Genomic DNA, 19,005 nt, shown 5'->3' with positions numbered 1-19,005 from the left:
GCTCCAGAGTCTGTGCTCTAAAAGCCCCAGAGGACTGTTATGATCAAGCAAGCTTGGGAAGCACTGGGAACACAGAATCAGTGCCCAACTCTCCACACGATTCTCCACAATTTTCCATCACTCTCGGGAGTGCCTAACATTATTGAGATCCTGCTATGAATACAGTGCAGTGCAAAGCAACAAAAGGAGATATAAGATGCTGTCTCTGGCCTAAAGGATCTTTGGTCCAAGGCGTCAGGGTTAGAGGCAGTACTTTCCCTTAATGCATTCAAAGGATCATACCTTTAAACACATATTATTTATAGAAACGTAGTCACTCAACTTCCTCCCCAGTGAATGTTGCTTTACTTTCTTCTTCAATTAAAGCCAGTCTAGAAAGAATTGGGGGTGATATTTACACTCCCCTAAGGAAAATGGGGGTAAACACACCTAACACTTTCTCCTTAAGAAAAACACTTAACTAATAGAGCCAGGAATTACAGTACACCCTTGGTACTTGGGGCAAGAGACTACATGACCCACGTCCAGAAAAAACTTTCTTTAGAGAATGTCTTCTTCAGACAAAGAAGTGCTTTTGCTCACTAGTCAAATATTAGTACTGAAAAAAATACGTGGGTTTCCTTTAAGACAGCTCTTTCCATTCAAAATGCTAGGACTGTGCAGAAAAGAAATGAATTGATTTAAATTATCTGAAAATCATTTCTTTAAAGAAAAAAGAAGGAAGAAGAAAAAAATGTATCAGTGGTACTTCTCAAAGACTACTGGCTCAAAGAAAGCCTGGGAAAAGAAAGGCTATTGCCAAAGTAGTTCCAAACTTTTTGTCGTATAATGTTCTAAATTTCTGGGGAAAGAGAGCCTTCTGTTTTTGCTTATAATGCCTCTTCAAGGGTCTCTGATCACTACAGCTCCACCTAGTAACTGCTTGCTTATACACTCCAAAGGACAGCTCAAATGGCCACGAGTGCCCTCAGAAGGCTTTCTCTAATGTTGAGTTCGTGTGGGTCCCCTCCTGCAATCACCCAGTGAGTTAGCATCATCTACCTAATAAAATCTGCACTCCATAGATGGAGTGCAAGTGCCTCCGGGATCTCACCCTTTCCAGCTCTTCCAGTCTCATCTTTGGCCAATCCCCTCCCCCGGAAACCACCACTACATGTCCTTGAATGTATAGTGACACCAACTTCTTCGAAGTTTTCTGAGCACACCAGACCTGATCATTCCGCAGCACTTGCAGGTCACCCTGCTTGGAACATCTGCTCCTGTGCCACTTGTCCCCTTCCCTCTGTGTGCCCAGCAAACTCTGACTAATGCTCCAAAATCAGCTCAAGTGCAGCCTTCTCTGTAAAGCAACTTCTGACATAGGATCGTGATGCTCTGTGCCTCTATTGAACTTCATATCTACCTCCATCAGAGCATTATCAAATCATGTCATGTATGTTTTAAATCTATTTCCAAGCAAAACTAAAAACTCCTTAAGAACAAGGACTATGCTGGTTCACCTTCCTATTTCCAGTTCTCCTCCCAAATAGAGTACTGGATGTAAAACATAGGCTCGAAACATGTCTGAAAATGTTGATGAGAGTGAAAGAATGAATGAATCAACAGGGTGAAGATATTTACACAGAAACAGCTGTCAGCGCTGACCCTGGCTAATTAAATAATGAACGTGTAAGCTATTAGCCTATAGTTCCCACAATACCTCTACTTACAAACAAGATCTAGTTTCCAGGCTTTTAATCCATTAAATCTGTCCTCGTACCAAGCAGCTGGCATCACATAAAAACAGGTTTCCAATACCTTCTGATTGGTCACAATCTTAGTTCTGAACTGCTTGTCCTAACCTACTTCATATACTACACTCCATGTGTTTCTGATCCTTCTGGCTTATGACCTCATTATACAATCTCCTGTTTACAACCTCACCTCATTCTTTAGGCCTGAACTTGGTCTTGCTTATCTGGCTATGGCCTGGGTTCTTCTCCTTGATTATATATAACTTGAATTCTCTCTTTGCATTCATGGTTCTCTATGAATAGGTACCTCTTAATATCCAGCCTATTCTGAGAACGGCTTTGGTTAGTGCTCTTGCCGGACTCAACCCCACTGTTCTGAGTGGAATGCAAATACAAGGGTGACCCAGAAGCACTAATTGAGGGAAACTGACCTGTACTGCAAATATTAAAAAAGAAGGGGGGGCTTCCCTGGTGGCGCAGTGGTTGAGAGTCCGCCTGCCGATGCAGGGGACACGGGTTCATGCCCCGGTCCGGGAAGATCCCACATGCCACAGAGCGGCTGGGCCTGTGAGCCATGGCCGCTGAGCCTGCACGTCCGGAGCCTGTGCTCCACAGCGGGAGAGGCCACAACAGTGAGAGGCCCGCATACCGCAAAAAAAAAAAAGAAAAAAAAAGAAGGGGAAAGTAGAGTCAAAACCATAATACAATATATACATCATGCCAACTGGTACATGTTATTCCATTGTAGAACCATTTGCATTCATCTCAGAAAAGATCTAACCTTTAATAGTCAAGTCATCAAGAGAAAGATGCACTGAAATGAGGAAAGAGAAAAACATTTTAGAAGAGTGTAGAGAAAGGTGATAAAGGGATGAATGAAAAAGGTAAAACAAAAACAATTTGGTATAATTACCCAGGGTGGGATATTTAAGGTAGAAGAGTTTTGCACCTAATACTGAATCTACCTGGAATTCAGTCTGGTCCAAGTCCTACTGCAGAAGAGGTAGAAGGAAAAAGACTTAAAAGAAACTACCAGAGAAACAAAACGGAAAGAGTCTTGGGCCAATACTCTGAATCTGTGCATCACCTATGGCAGGGGTCCCCAACCCCTGGGCCGTGGAACTGTACCAGGCCTGTTAGGAACCAGGCTGCACAGCAGGAGGTGAGCAGTGGGTGAGCGAGTGAAGCTCCATCTGCCGCTCCCCACCGCTCCCCATCGCTCGCATTACCGCCTGAATCATCCCTCCCCACCCCAGTGCGTGGAAAAACTGTCTTCCATGAAACCGCTCCCTGGTGCCAAAAAGGTTGGGGACCGCTGATCTACAGAATCCTTGTATTTCACCGATACGTGAGAGAGAAATAAACTTCTGTGTTGTTTAAAAAAAAAGAGTAAGAGAGGAAAAATAAATTTCCAACCTTACATAGGTCGGCAGTAGTGGAGGAATTAAGGTTTGACAAGTCATCGTGCTAGAAACGGGAAAGAGAGGAGGAGGTACTGCTGGTTAGGAGCAGAGACAATTGGAGTCAGGGAGACCTGAGCTTGAGTCTGAGACCTGTCGTTTTTAGGCAGGGAGACCTCGGAGAAGTGACTTGGCTATGCTATTTGCCAATTCCATCATCTATAAAATGAGAATAAGTACACCTAACATTCAAGTTGGTTTAAGGCTTAAATATAATCATGAAGAGTAGTTGATGCAACATTATTTGAGAATGTTCTCATGTCTGCTATGTCCTAGGAAAAGATGGAGGCTTAATTCCTACTCTTCTGGACAGTGTCCATGCAGTTTATAGGCTAAGAATAATGTGTGATTCATCAATGGCCATAACTATTAGACTGTTAATGATGAACCAGAATATAAATTAACTGATTTGTGGTTTCCTTTTCTTCAAATTACATCCCCTTCATTTTGCTCAGGAATTCTCTCTTGGATACTTTCATTGGCAACTCCATTGATGCCAATTATTTAGACCACAAACTTTGGAGACATCATTAATTCCTCTTTCACTCTGTATCCAGCCCAAGAACCCCCTCTGTCATTTCATCACCTTCACTGCTACCACCATAGTCCAAGTTGCCTGAATTCTGGTAAAAACCTCCTAAATGGTCTTGCTGATTCTACCCTTGCTCCCCTATAGTTTATTCTGAAAAGAGGAGACAAAGTGATCCTCTAAAAACATCTTTCAGATCCATGCCTTTGTTCAAAATCCCCCTGGCTTCCTTTGTCACTGAGAACAAAGTCCTTTTGATGGCCTGTAAGGCCCCACATGATCTAGCATCCTGCCTCCTCTGGTACTCTACCTCTTACCACTCTTACTCCCCGGTGCCCACTCCACACAAGCTACATGGGTTTCGTGTTGATCCCAGAATATGCCAACCTGCCTCACAGCATTTGCTCTTGTCTGGAACACTCTTCCACAAGATACCTGCCTGACTTCCTCACATTTCTCACGTCTCTACTGAAATACCACCTCATTACAAAGGACCACTGTCTTGGTCTGGGTTTCCCCAAAAGCAGAACCTGAAACAAAGGTTTGGATGCAGGTAGTTTGGGGGAACATTGATCCCAAGGAAGGGAGTCAGGGAGGAAGGAGAGAAAGCTAAACCAAGGGTACATTAGTGAGCTGGTCGATGTTGTGGGCAGCCAGAGCTCAGTCTGGCTAGGTCCCTCTGTGGATCATGAAGAATGCTCCCCACAACTGTCTGCCCAGACGAGGAAGAGGCAAGTAGGTATCTACCACACCCCTTTCCAACTGGTCAAAGCTTACCAAAGGGAATGTTACTTCCCTTGACCAAGTGAGTTCATGCATTTCAGGATGCTCAAGGGGAATAAATTCAGTAGGGCAGAGAAGCCTCTGAAAAGAGAATAGAGATCAAGGTACAACTAAGTTGACATGCTCTTAGATGATGAGAATCTGGCTGCTGCAGCAAAGGATGAAATAAGAAAGATGGCTAAGAAGTTATGAGACAAGGCTCAAGAGTTATCTCTACTTCCCTGTCCAAAATAGCACTCCACCCCTACCCTGTCACTCCCTATCCCCTTATTAAATCTAACCTCATGTATTCACTTGCTCATAGGCTTAAAATTCTTCCCTACTAGACTGTAAGCAGCAGGAGATTAGGAGCTTAGTGTATTTTGTCTACTACAGTATTCTCAATCTGGAATGGTTTGTGATATACAGCAACAAACATTTATTGAGTAAATGAATGGTTTTGTATCTGTAAACTGATATGTCTGAGACAGAGAGAGAGATCTAAATATCAAGTTGTCTTTACATAGTCAAGATATGTTGGTGTTTTTTTTGCCATTGACTTATCTGCCCATCCAACTTTCCTAACAATCCAGGATTCTGCATTTCCCCTAGGGAAGCTAAATCAGGTTTAAGCCAACAGGCATCAACAGAATTACTGTTGATGCTCTAGATCAGTGGTTCTCAAATGCTAGCATATATCAGAATCCCCTGAAGGGCTTGTTATACCACAGCGTGCTGTGTCCTACACCAGGGCTGGATGGGGCCTGAGAATGCGCATTTCTAATAAGCCCTATGTTACTGCTGGTCCCGGGACCACATTTGGGAAACCACTTTATTAGACTGCTCTTGTAGCCCCTTGAAGTGGGCACTTTGCCTGGCCTAGGATTGGTGAGACCCAAGAGAAGAAGGAAGCTTGTTTCATTTAAGCTGCTGCAAAGCCCAGTACAATCCTGCTTCTTGGAGACTTTACAAGGTCACCATTCAACATGGGATTTACTTACTGTGTTCAGCTAATCCTGATGAAGAGTTCAGGCCTGTTTAAGAGCTCTCTTTACAGTCAGCCCTAGGACCATATTTTTTAAATAAACCATATCTTTCTTTAATTGGCACATCTAAGTGGAAGCAGAGAAGCAGGATATGAAGACCAGAGTAATGACAGTAAAAATCTCAGAAATCATGAGGAAAATGAAAAAGGGCAATCCTGATTTGGAGGCAGAGTTCTTTTATGCTTGATAACTTTGGAGGAATCAAACTGATTTCCTTTGAAGAGGGGAAGAAATTGCAAGACAAGTAATTAGCTCTCCATTCCACAGGAAAAGGTAGTTGACTATGGGCAATGGTCGGCTGCTACTATTGCTTTTAATGCTGTAGTTCTCAATCAAAACCAGCTGTCAGCTGCACTGATTTCAGTGGGTAACTTGGGGACCAAATCAGATGTGAGAGAAAGAGAGACAGTGTGTCAATCCTGAGTCTTTGCCTTTGCTTTCTTTGGTGGCCATTTAGGAGGTGGTAGAAACACAGGATGCTGTTCCAAAAAATTCAGCCTCCTGTGCTTTGCCTCACGCTCCCACCCCATCCCACCACTCTAAACAAACTAGGCCGTACTTTAATATAGCACCTATTTTGGGGTTAGATTTCACTGGAATAAGTATTTTTCAACAAGAAATGTCATTTGTCTCTTATGGCACAAGATTAACAAAGCTAATTATTAGAGAATATAAAATTAATTTACTAGCTGAATTTAACCAACTAGCTAACCTACCAGAGAGTTGAATCTCTCTCTAGCCGGGGCAGTTTTTATTCCTATTGGTTATTATAAACTTGGGAATTTTCCTCAAAGCTTATCCTAATTCCAAAAAGATCTTCTGAGCCTTTTGCATTCTGAAATTCTGGTGGAATTATGCATCATTTTGTATACTAAGGGTTTGAAATTGTAGTTCTTTACTAAAATTTTTTAAGTCTGAAGATGCTTATAGAGTAAGATACATATATATAGGTATATGTAAAATATAGGTATATAGATGTAGATAAACAAAGATGCTTACAGCATAATGATGAAATTCTCAACCAATGACCTTTGGGCCAAATTTGAATCTTTACAAATAGCCTTTGCAAGTCATCTGAAATCTTTGCCAATTCTTGAAATCACGTCTCGTTCTCAAAGTTTTATAAATATCATTACCCCTTTAAATAAGTGGGAAGAGCAAATAAAATTGTGTAATGATCCTTTTAGAATAATTTCTAGAATTCTTTCTTAGGCTTTATCATATGGCAAAATTTCAGAAAACATAACCTAGAATTCTACAAGACTTATAAAGATATTAATATATCCCTATCCATTTACATTTCCTGCCCCCAAATTCTCCTGAGAATCTTAACAATATTGCTTTATTTCATAAGATCCCAGACTTGCCAATAGAATTTGCATATGTGGGTTGTGACCCATCCCCAGTTCTAGTTGCGGACGTGCCACAGGAAGGTCTTATTGCACACCTGAAATTGAGCTGTTCTTACTCTTCTAAGCAGGAGATGATGAAATACAAACTTCCTTAGTTAACTACTCAGGAGTGACTATCTCCAGTGTAAAAGGCATGTTATAAATTGGGGACATTTTTAAAAATCCAAAAGGAGGTTTGGATCAGCAAGATGACATTCCTAGAGGTCCCTCCCAGAATGATGTGATGTGATAGTCTCACTGGGCAGCCCTTCCAAGGTGATCCAGTGTCAAAGATGTGGCCCAACAATCTGTAGAATCTTGTTTGGACCAAGAAGAAAATTAATACCTGGGCTCCGAGCACCAATGCAACTCTGTAATTAAACACAAACAAGATCTTTTTCAGTATTAAGCAAAATGCACGGACGTTTAGTCTACTCAGTGTAAAGCCCCACATGGAAGCAGCATTGACACTGAAGTGGTGTCTGAGGGCCTATTCAAAGCAACTCCAGAAAATGCTTCTCATGCAACAAAGCAACTCTCAATTCAGGGTAGCAGGGCTTTACCATCTCATGTTGTTGGTTTTGTGCTCATTTTGTCAATAAATAAGAAGTAAATTACAGATTGAATACTTCTACTAAGATGCAGTTTTTTCCTTGAAGAACGTAACTAGTCTACATCAAATAAAAATTGTGTGTGTGTGTGTGTGTGTGTGTGTGTGTGTGTGTGTGTGATTTACTCATTAGATGCATGATGGTTGATGGATTTTCATTGCACATTTAGAAGCCATATGGTAATGCTAGGTCAGCACACACTGCAACACGGCATGAGTCCCTTTGTCACAGTGTGCTGCAGAGCCCTTATCTTCATCTGATTCCACAGCAGTGTGGGTCTGTGCCAGAGGGATGTAGAGGGCTTCAGAGCAGCTTCTTTCTGTGAGCCCATTATGGGAAAGACCCTCTGGTGGGCTGATGATTATCTAATATAAAGGACTCTGGATGGGCAGGTCTAGTGGATAATAAAGGGATAAAATTCAGAAGTGGCTTTGGTTTAGATGCCACAAAATCCTCATGGAGCCAATCATAATCTTGAGAATGACCTCAGAAGTACCCTTTTCTTTAGGTTTCCCTTATTCATAGAGAACTTCCGGGCTAAAAACAAGAATTCCGTAGTGTTTGTAGACTGGAAACTTTTTAACTATGGACAAAAATTTAAATTTCTGGTAACCAGAGAGAACTGGGTGGCAGCAGGAGGTTTGGAAGCAGAAACCAAAAGGAAGTTAAGTTTGGAGGTTCAACCAAAAAGTGATCTGGATAGCAAGGACACACTAAACCTTATTTTTATTTAATAACATTTGGCCTTAATGAATCAATGGGACAGAAAATGGGAAAAAAGGACATTAGAATTGTGGCTTGTATTTTGGGCTCTTGTTTCTGGAGATAACAAAGGTTAAATTTTCTAGGTCCTGAGTTTCTCATCTACAATAAAGGAAGTTGATTAGAAACCTCCAGGTTTCCTTCTAGCTCTCAGATTCAATAATTACAACTATATAACTTATGATTCTCTTGCTACCATTTTAAAGCACCTACACTGATTTCTATGGGAACCATAAATAAGGGAATAGAAAACATGTGTTGTATCTCATTTTCCTTTACTCCTTAATATTATGGTAGGGTCAAGGCTCTAAGAATACTTCTATGATCTGCTATTTACATGCCCAGCCAATAGGCCAAGATAAGTCTTGCGAAATCAACCGTTTTGTTTCTATTACTGCACTGAATCACTATAGCTGTGAACTATTATGTCAGAATCATGTCATAAGACAATATTCAGTGACAAGATGAAAAGGTTCTTTGCCTTATTCAGACCAAATATCTATTATGAAAATAACTAAATAAGATTTAGGGTGCTCAGGCCATCCAGGCTGTTGGTACAGAATCTCCCCAGTTGATTGCAGCATTGAACAACCCTATGCTTTCCCCAGTCATTAGGAACCTGGTCTTTGAATCTGAATACGAGCTGTCTAAACAGCATTAGTAATGAGCAAAATGAATCCAACTCAAGGGCCTTGTTAGTTGCTTATCCTGATCAACTGTAGGCTCTATTATATGATTTAAATAGTCCTCCTGCTAGGTGAAAGTGAGTGGGAAAATAAACATGATTTTTGAGCAGTGCAATCATTGTACATTTAAATGTGCATATATGGTATGTCTTCATTAACTGCACAAATATTAAATGCCTACTACATTCAAAGAATACTTGAGTCTATTAAAATATGACATTTTCTTCACCTTCTCCAAACACCAAGCCCTGATGGATTTAGAGAGAAAGGAAATATCTTTTCATATTATTTAATCAGCCAGCCATGGATCTATCATCATTCTAAGCAAAGACCTTCTGACAAACTGCTGTTTCATTATTCTGCTGACACACATAAAGTGGGCTTTTCCCATGAAGCATACCTGAACCTCCAGAGCCCATGGATAACTTGTGCTTAAGAGACTAGATGCTGTTATTCAGAAGCAGGAACACGTGATATTGTAGACTCTGCTGGTGTGCGGGCCTGTGTGCGTGCGCGCACGCACACACACACACGCACACACACACACACACAGAGTCAGCACTGAGCCCTGAACATCTCTGCATTATTGGCCATGGTGTACAGCATGCTCTGCTTCTCCACATTTTCATTTTGAGCTGCAGCTAATCGAAGCACATGCTTCATTCCTGGCACCAGCACAGCCCAGATGTGCAGCCCTGGAAGGCATCGCTCCAATGGTGTCACCTGCCTATAACCTCCCTTGCCTGATTCTCCAGCAGCTCCCAGAGTGGTGATGCTGGGTTTCCTGCCAGCTTCACCTACTTTCACGCCATTCTCTCATAAGTAGAAGAAACTGGTGCACTTTGTATGTTGCTAAACTGAGAAGGAACAGATCACGGGCACAAGAATTTTCACTTCTAAATCACTGAGAAAATGGAAAAGGTTTTTGCATGCCTCCATATGTAGTAGAATATTGTGTTCATACACGAGAGGCTGGGCTGAGCAGCAATCGACAGATGTATGACCTGTTCTGGAATGGAGCTGAATTCTTAATCATTCTGCTCTACATTGAAATCACACATGGTTGCGGGTAAAACCCCAACCATGGGGCCCCCTTAGACAAAGAACCATTGTTTGTGGTTTTGGCCCCGGAATTCTCCTGGACTTCTGTGGTTCTAGGCAAAAATGGTAATTCAGTCAGTTCGACCGTACACAAAATAGGAACTGATTCTGGCAGATTGCTCAGTTTTAAACATATCCAACCCCTGTTTGAAACAATTTTGCCCGATTTTCACGGAGGCTCCATGTTAATGGCTTACATTACTTAGACATAAAGGCAAAGCCCTGACTTTCTCTAGTAGTTTTGATGTAAAAAGGAAGCAGTTCCCACCCAATCTTACCAAATCAGTTGTCCTACATCTTCATGGTTCTGTAGCTCATGGACAGAATTTACTCCAAACACCTTTGGAAGTTCTTTGAAGCAAGAAAGTAAAAGAAGGGCAAAACAAGACTGTTTTAGAACAGACTGGTGTAGTAATGGAACATCACCTTCTTAAAGGGACATCAGTAATATTCTTATGTATCAAGAAACAGTTTCTTCTGCACTTTCTCGTGTTGTTCAGAGTGTAATGTTGTTGCCCAAAACAGTACGATATTAATAAAAACAACATCCTTTTTCTTCTAAAATTTTTCATCACTCATGTGGACAGTAATATTTTCTCAACACTGAAAATGCGTAATGTCTGGTGGATAGATTCATAGATTCAACAGTGGGGTAGCCCTCAGCTCTTCTGTTTCTGTGTTCACTGTTCCACGGGATTTGAATAAGATGCCAACTATCCTAACAGTGGAAATGGCACAGATGTCATTAGGTGATTTGCGTTCTCGTTTTGGCCCTGCCGATAGCTAGCTCTGAGGTCTCAAGCGAAACACTTAATTTCTCTGAGACTCAGGGTCCTCATCCGGAAAAGAGATCAGCAGTTTTCCAATTTCTTTAGCACCAAAATTCATGTATTAAACAAAATCTCTAACACATAAAACAGATGAAAGTAATTCAGATATTAGTGTTTACTTTTGTAAGTTTAGATTCATAATGTGTTGATTGGCCCTCCAGTGACCCCTCGGATCATATATATGAGAGAACCTCATTCTAGGTGTAATGGAAACCTCAAACGATGATGATTTGCTGAAGGTTTTATGCAACTGCTTTACCAGCCCTGAATGTCCAACCTCTGGGATTTTTATGAGAGAATAAAACCTTGAGTATTTAAGCCATAGTTAATTTCGATTTTCTTTCCATGTAGCTGAATCTAATCTTAACTAAGTAAGTTGGGCCCCACCCCCGCCCCAAAAGGCTGAATTACTATGCCTGTTTTCCACCAGATGTGCTCAGGGAGGAGTCCTGCACTGAAAGTACTGCAGCCAGAGGGATTAGGTGATTTCCTGTGCAACCTTATCTTCCCCCCACTTCCTATTTTCAATCATATCTTACATCTCTGCAATTTTAAAAAGCCAAACTAATACTCACTTGTTCAGGGCTTAAAGAAGAAAGGTGAAGATAGAATTGGCAAAGAGATGGAAGAGGGCAAATGGAAATAAAGGAAATAAATCATATATCATCTGAGTTGGGACAGGATTTGAGGGGTTGTACGTTGTATCCATTGCCTAATTCCCTGTAGAACTTTCATTCTACACGCTTAGATGAAGCACTGCCATGTAGTAGGTAGTAAGTGTTAGCCATGAAGAGATGAATGAGACATTCCCCAGGTTCAAAATAAATATATAAACTAATGGGATACCTAAGCACAGAAACATGTAAGTGCAAATACTTTATACCCCTCCAAATTGGTTATCCAGTCTCTACTGGAACATTTTCTGTGATGAGCTCTTATTATCCCATGCCTCCTACATGGTCTCTTCCATGAGCAGATAGTACTAATAGACTTCTCTATCTAAAAGAGCACCCGGCCACTCTATCCCCTCTTCCTTTATAGCACTTAATCACCTCCAGATATATCACGTATTGTATTTTTATTTCCCTGGTTAATGACTCTATCCTCCTCACCCTAGAATAAAAGGAGTGTGAGAGCAAGAACTCTGTTTTGTCCACTGCTTTCTCTTCCAATGCCTAGAAAAGTACCAGGTACCTAATAGGTTTTCAATAAATACTTATTGAATAAGATCCATTTTAAGAAAGTTCTTTTTGCTATTGAGCCAAAGCATGCCCTGATTACTTAAGTCTATTTCACTTCAGTTTATTGTTGGATTCACTTTGTGTTATATTTCACTTTATAATGGTGAAAGAACGCTATCTATATCTAATGGTAATATCTTGACAGTAAAATGAGACACTAAAAGACAACTTCTTTCAATTAATCCTTGATAAGCATCCTGGAATCATATCAAATAACTTTCATGTCTTTTCTATATGACAGCTCGTCAATTACCAGGAGGCAGTTATCCTATCCTACCCTCTTGCATCCGCACCGATAGTCTCTTATTCGTCCTGAAATTTTCAGTTCCTTAAACTCTTTCTCATGTGGCTTATCATGTCTCTTCATTCTTGTTACTCCCCTTCAGTTGTACACTAATTGGTCAAAATTCATTCTAAAATGCACTGCCCAGCACAGTATAGCATAGCACTCTCAGCTCCCTTTTCTAGACACCATGTTTTTATTAATGCCTCCTAAGAGACATTTGCTTCTACTCTTAAGTCATGTTTTCCTCTTTCTTGTATCCTAAACATTATGAAATATTTAATGTGAATAGAAAAATGACTATTTAATAGTTGGCTTAGTCCAATTCCTACCAGCTAAGCCAGGAGGAAGCAGCCTGACCCCTGAAGGGCAAGCCTGGGGAAAGCAGGAAGTAACTAGCTAGCCCAGGAAGGGCTCCTGCTGGGAAGGAGGAAGCTTTGCTGCACAGGGTGTAATCTTATGCAAATTACGATGTCTTCTACAAACTCATCTTCCAGTTGTAACTAGGCTGCTCATTCAATACTGACAAGAGTTTAAGGCTATTTCTACTAGCTACCAAAACATCTGGAAGAAGAGGTAAAAATCACCCAGATGTTGGAGGAATGATAGAGTTGAGATGGCAGCTAGTTGCAACTGTCATCGTCCTTCTTTTTGGACTCTTACAGGACCTCTTGTTTTTCCAGTGTGTCAGCCTTACACACACACATACACAAGCACATATATATACATGCACATATACACACCTGGAAGTTTGTGAAGGACTTCCATACCTTTTACAAGGGAAGGAAAAGGATTTAGATTTTTATCTTCAAGATCTATATATCAATGAAACTCATCAGTTTGAGGTTACTATTTATACTTGAAAGTTCTAGTAGAATTTGGATTTTAATTTTGCAGTGTCTGTGATCCTTCAGAACTTTTTTTGTCTTATACCAGAAACGTGTTGGTTCCCATGATGACAAATATCAAGTGCCTGTTTCTAGCACTTTCAGCTTCTATTTTGTCAGTTGTCTCATCTTTAGCTGCCTGATCTCAGGGTCCTCCTGTGTTCCATTGATTCTGGGAGTCCATGATACCATGACAACAGAATCATAACCCCATGATGCTGTCGTCACTGCTTTTTCTATAAATCTAACACCATAAGATAGTTCATACAGTGAAATATTAGATTAAATATTAAAATTATGTTCCTCTATGGCATTCCCATTAGTGGAAAGACTAGGAGAAGAAAAGAGACCACAGAGAATTATATATGGGTCTGTTTCCATAAATATACTTTTCTGCCAAAAGTTATATAGATTCCTCGCATTTGAGTTCACACACTGAGTTATAGTTGATTTTCCAATGGAAAAGAGACATATCCCTGTGGCTAAGTGAATGGGAGAGGCAATGCAGGCGTTTTCTTTTTTTCTTTTAGCACTGAAAAATTTTACTGTGATAAGTAGGGAAACTTCTAATGCCACTGAGAAATGGGAAAATAAAAGAGCGTATTGCAAAATATAGAAATTTATAGCACCACCTATTGGTTTCAAAATAAATATTGAAGTTGTTTCTACTTTTGCTAATTATGAAGACTGGTATAAAGAGACATTATTATAATTTTGAGTCTTATGAAGATTAATATTTTTACTTCCCAGTGAATGATGCTATGGAAATTCTTTGAACAAAACTCATATTTAGGACTAATGTAAAGTGAAGCTTTTATATGCCAGGGAAGTGAAACAGAATTGAGATTTGTGCTCATGCAGTTACTTGTGCCAAGTTGTATTCAGTTTTTAAAATCACCCTTTCAGTGTTATTTCTAAACTGATGAAGTTGCATTTTCTCTATCGGGCAACTGGAACGGTTGGGTTAAAACTCATCTGGCTTTTAATTTCACCATTCATGCCTTCCCCTAAGATCTGGAAAAGGTGCTGAAAATCTCTCATTAAATTCTTATAGCATTGGCTACTCCAGACTCTCATTCAGATGTTCGTTACCCTTTTATTCAGTCCAGCCTTCATAACAGTGAGGGAGGCTTTGCGGGAATCTTAGAAATGCTTGCTTTCCACTCTGCTTTCAGACTGTTCCCGTCTACAGCTTTTTCCAGAATGCATGACCCTTCCTAGGAGCAGGGAAGGAAAGAACCATTCGTCTCTTTCCCACAGCATATGGACAACACTCTCCGTGGAAACTCCCTTCCCCACCCTTGGGACTTCTGAGTTTACGAAGGGATCACTTTAAGTCTGTAATAGAGCTTATGAACATATTTGCTCTGACCCTATTTCTTTTGCATGGATTATTTTTAAAATCAAGTTTCCCTTTGTAAGACTTGAAGTGAAGTAAAAGCCTTGAGGCCATCAAACATGACATCCTGCCCCTAATATTTGTAGTGGGCGAATGATCTGGAAAACTGAGCTATATACAGAGGGCCTCAGAATAGAACTGAAAGAAAAATAATCCCATTTTGACCCCACATTAAACACTGGTTTTAAATGGTTTCTTTTCATTTAACCAACCATTCTCTAAAATTTCAACCGGCATTAAAATATGAAGAATGACTAAATTTGAAAGCAGAGGACAAGAAAGAAAATAATACAAAAATAATAGTGGACTCTAAGATGAGTCAATCAGAAGGAAATAGACACGTTATCTTCAGGGAAAGAATTGTTAGGCCGAACTGTATAAAATTAAATTTTTTGTAGGTCAAAAATTGTCAAATGGTATAAATTTCACATGATTCAATCAAACATTAAGTGAAGGAAAAAACAATTCAATCATGTTTAGAAATGAAAATGAAAGCGATAGAGGAAAAGAGCCAATAATGCTTCACGTAATTCAGAGAGTACAAATTAGCAGTTGAGCCTTTCTTCACCAAAACTGTCCAAGTGGTTCATCTTTGCTCCCTCTATGACTGACTTGGTGCTCATTTCTAATCATGAGCGTTTGCTACTACTTTCTTTCAAATACTGCATCGCTTCTCATCCAGTTTCTAACAGGTAGTTTAACTGTTTCCATATTTGGGACTACCCGTCTTTAATGGAGTAGAATTCAAAATGGGATCCATGATCTTATTTAGGGATTTTTTTCATAAAACTGTTATTTTTGCCTTGTTTTTTAGATTTTAAGATGGTTGGAAGCGGCCACAGCCTGATTAGACTCACTGCACACTCCCCCCACTATTCTAAACAGGCTTCACACTAGGCAGCCTTCACACCCTCCCTGCAGGTCTTACTCACAGAGCAAGTCATAATAACAAGCTTCTATGCCCTGGCTGGCTTTTTGGCTCAATGGGACAGTTCTGTTGCCAAATCCTGCTTCGAGGGCTTCATGGGTTTATCCTTACATGCACCTTTGTGACGTCCTATATTTTGTCTCTTCGAAGCTCAGGTTCATTTTCTGTGTCTTCTTATTGCTATATGGGTGACAAAATGTCTACATCTGGAAGGAAAGAAACCCCTCAGATATTTTTGTTTTGTCCTCTGAAAAATATCCTGTTGTGCATGTGGGGAGAAGCATGTTAGTAATAAGAGAAGGAAATGATGGGGTCAGCAGGGCTGTAAGAGACAGTCCAGATGAAATTTAAAGAGGGAACTGCGGTGACGGTTTTTGAGAAAACTGGGTGATGTGAGTTTCAAAACCTACAGCCCATAATCTGGACTCGGCTAAAACATACCAGAAAGCTTAGCTCAGACCTGTAAGGTTCACTTCTTCTAAACATAAAACAAGGAAACGTGGAAGGTTTGCTCTTTCTCTTTAATACAGAACGTTAACAACCTGCTTTGGGGAATAGGAATCTTTTCATGGAGTAAGAACTAGCTCTTTAAAAATGGGAAATACGTGTGGGAATGGTGTTTATTTATGCACTCGTAAGTATACACACATGCAATGATTATTAATATTTACATACACATACACGTATGGAAATAATTGTCTCAGAAAGTGGTTTAGATCTAGAAACAATTGGCAGACAAAGAAAGGAATGGTCCAGTCTACAAAACCATCCCAAAGGACAACAATCCTAACAATGGGAAGGCTGATAGCATAATAATCCCCATAAAACAACATGGGGAAGAGGGAGTGGAGGATTCTTCAGTATTTTTATGGATTCATAGGAAAGGTTTTAGAACCTAAGTTCTTTTCAAATTAACTTTTATTTCCTTGTGCAAAAATAGATTGACAGCTTCAAAGGAAGGTTAGGTGGGTGTCAGAGTCTTGGCAACGGGTGATAACTGCCACACTTGGGTGGGTGTTTGCTAGATGGAGGGAGAATAAAACAGAAAATAAGCCCTCCCTTCTGAAAAGATACTGCCACCACGAATATGCCACTGTCCACTACAGAGGGTGTGTTTTGTTCTGTCTGTGCAGGATTCGGGTTGATTTTCATCTCTGTACAACACACGCCATGGAATATTTACATGTTTGGGTACATCAACAAAGGGAAAAAAACAAAACAAAACAAAACAAAAAGACCCACACGCAACACACACACACACACACAGACACAGACAGAGACACACACACACACACACACACACACACACACACATACACGCAAAATGGGATTGTGCTCCTTTGTTTTGCATTTTCTGTAACCCAGATTGCGGTAATTATCTCCCTGGCTTTACAAGCCTTGTCTTTCATTCTAAAGGCAGTTTTTGGAATCGTGTTACACTTAACTCAGTTTAACAAATAAGAGTAGTCTGGCAAAATGGCACCATGTGCTTTCCACAAATATTTGTGGTATAGGCAAGCTCTCAATGTTTTCATTATGCCCAAGGTTCTTTGATTTGAAAGCAAGTGGAATAATGTAAAGAGGGAGAGAAGCATGGATTTGGGAGCTGGGTGTGTGTTGGATGCACTTTGCAGATTCTTCTGTGCCAGAGAACTGAAAGGAGGGAAAAGATACATTTTAAAAATAACTGGAAGAATAAAAAGAGGAAGGTTTGGAGGCATTTAGCAGAGCACAGTTTACACTGGCGTGAGCTCCGGGCTAATGATGAAATAATAACATTTGGCACTTGGAGCCCCAGAGGCTGACAATGCGTGCACTGTAGCCTGTGCACTTCACACGTTTGCCGGGCTCTGTAGTCGGGACAAAGAAATGTAGCACAGAGGCAAGGAAAGAAGGGGTGAGAGCGAGAGTCTGCATTCAGGTTGACTGTAATATAAATATACATATACCAGGCTACAGATGTTCCTCATTGGCGAAGACTGGCACATCATTACGTGCTGTGCTTCATAATATTTTAATGAGTTTTTCTCCAAATAGCAACAAAAATGAACAATAAGAAGCTCTTAGGGAGGGAAAGTTGGTGTTGTTTTTGTCGCTGGGAAAAAAAAAAATTCTCATAATAGGTTATATTAGTAATGGCAGAAAAAAAGCTCGTCTGGGTTTAATAAAATGGAATCGAGTTTAAAATATGGTTTCTGAAACTAGTTTCCCTTTTTTTTCCTTCAACTTTCACAGTTCATTCTGGCTAAAGGAATAACGTTAACGGGTTGTAGCGTAATTCTGGGTGATTGTTTCTCTCGCTCTCTCCCTTTCTCTCTCCCTCTCTTTCTCTTTTTAGGGAAAAAAAATATCCTTAAGTGGAACTGTTGCAACAATGCTGTTAATATATTGTTCCAATTAAAGTCTTGAAATAAATAACAAACCACTTAATATGTGTTGTAAATGTCGTGCTGATTTAAGCATTGTTACACATAGATTACATCTCTTCAGGGGATGGATGGCTGGGTCCTCAATGGAGGTTTTCTCTTTGAGCGTGTGTGTGTGTGTGTGTGTGTACACTCACATGAGGTTGTGTGTGTTCCCCATTGTTCTTTTTTATTTGCTATAGGGTAAATTCCAAATAAAGACTTAAAGACTAAGGGAAAGTTTGATACCTGCAATACCAGTTTTTAGCATTACTGCATTACTGCCCCTGCAAGGAAAATAATTATTTCTGGCCACGTTCATTTAAAAAAAGAAACAAATCTATAGCAAAATTAGAGTATGCCCCTTATTTTAAGACGTAACCCTTTGAATGGGTTCTTTACACAGACCTTTTTATTTTAATGTAAGATAAGAGAGTTTAGTTTATGAACATGTGAGTAGCAAAACTATAATAAATATAATAGATACCTAATAACCTCTGGATGTTATTTGGTGAAGACCAACAAATTTCCACATATAACATATTGTGTATTCAGGTATGAAGCACAGATACTGTCTTCCTAACTTGTGGATTAGACATCATTGATTATTATTTGGAATGTCCATTTCTCATGTAAACGTTCTATCATTTACCAAGTTTGATGTTTTTTATTGATGACAGAATATGCCCAAACCTCTTCCCTTTTTTGTAAATCCCACTGTGGTATATGTGAGGATTAATGAGAGAGGGAAATCTCATTGCAAGGGATCCATCAGACGACTGGGCTTAAATAACTCAAATTTATTTTGACTTTTTGCATTTAGACATTAGGAAATGACAAACAAAAGCAGTGGACTCCAAGCATATATTTGCGTGAAATAACTTTTAGGAAAATTCCTGAAATATTATTTAAAGACAAATTAATTGTCAACCCCTCTTATATACCTCCTTC

The sequence above is a fragment of the Delphinus delphis genome, chromosome 6 (assembly GCF_949987515.2).
Source record: "Delphinus delphis chromosome 6, mDelDel1.2, whole genome shotgun sequence".
NCBI classification, from domain to species: domain Eukaryota; kingdom Metazoa; phylum Chordata; class Mammalia; order Artiodactyla; family Delphinidae; genus Delphinus; species Delphinus delphis.
The sequence above is the reverse complement of the archived record's forward strand: the minus strand, read 5'-3'. Positions refer to the sequence as shown.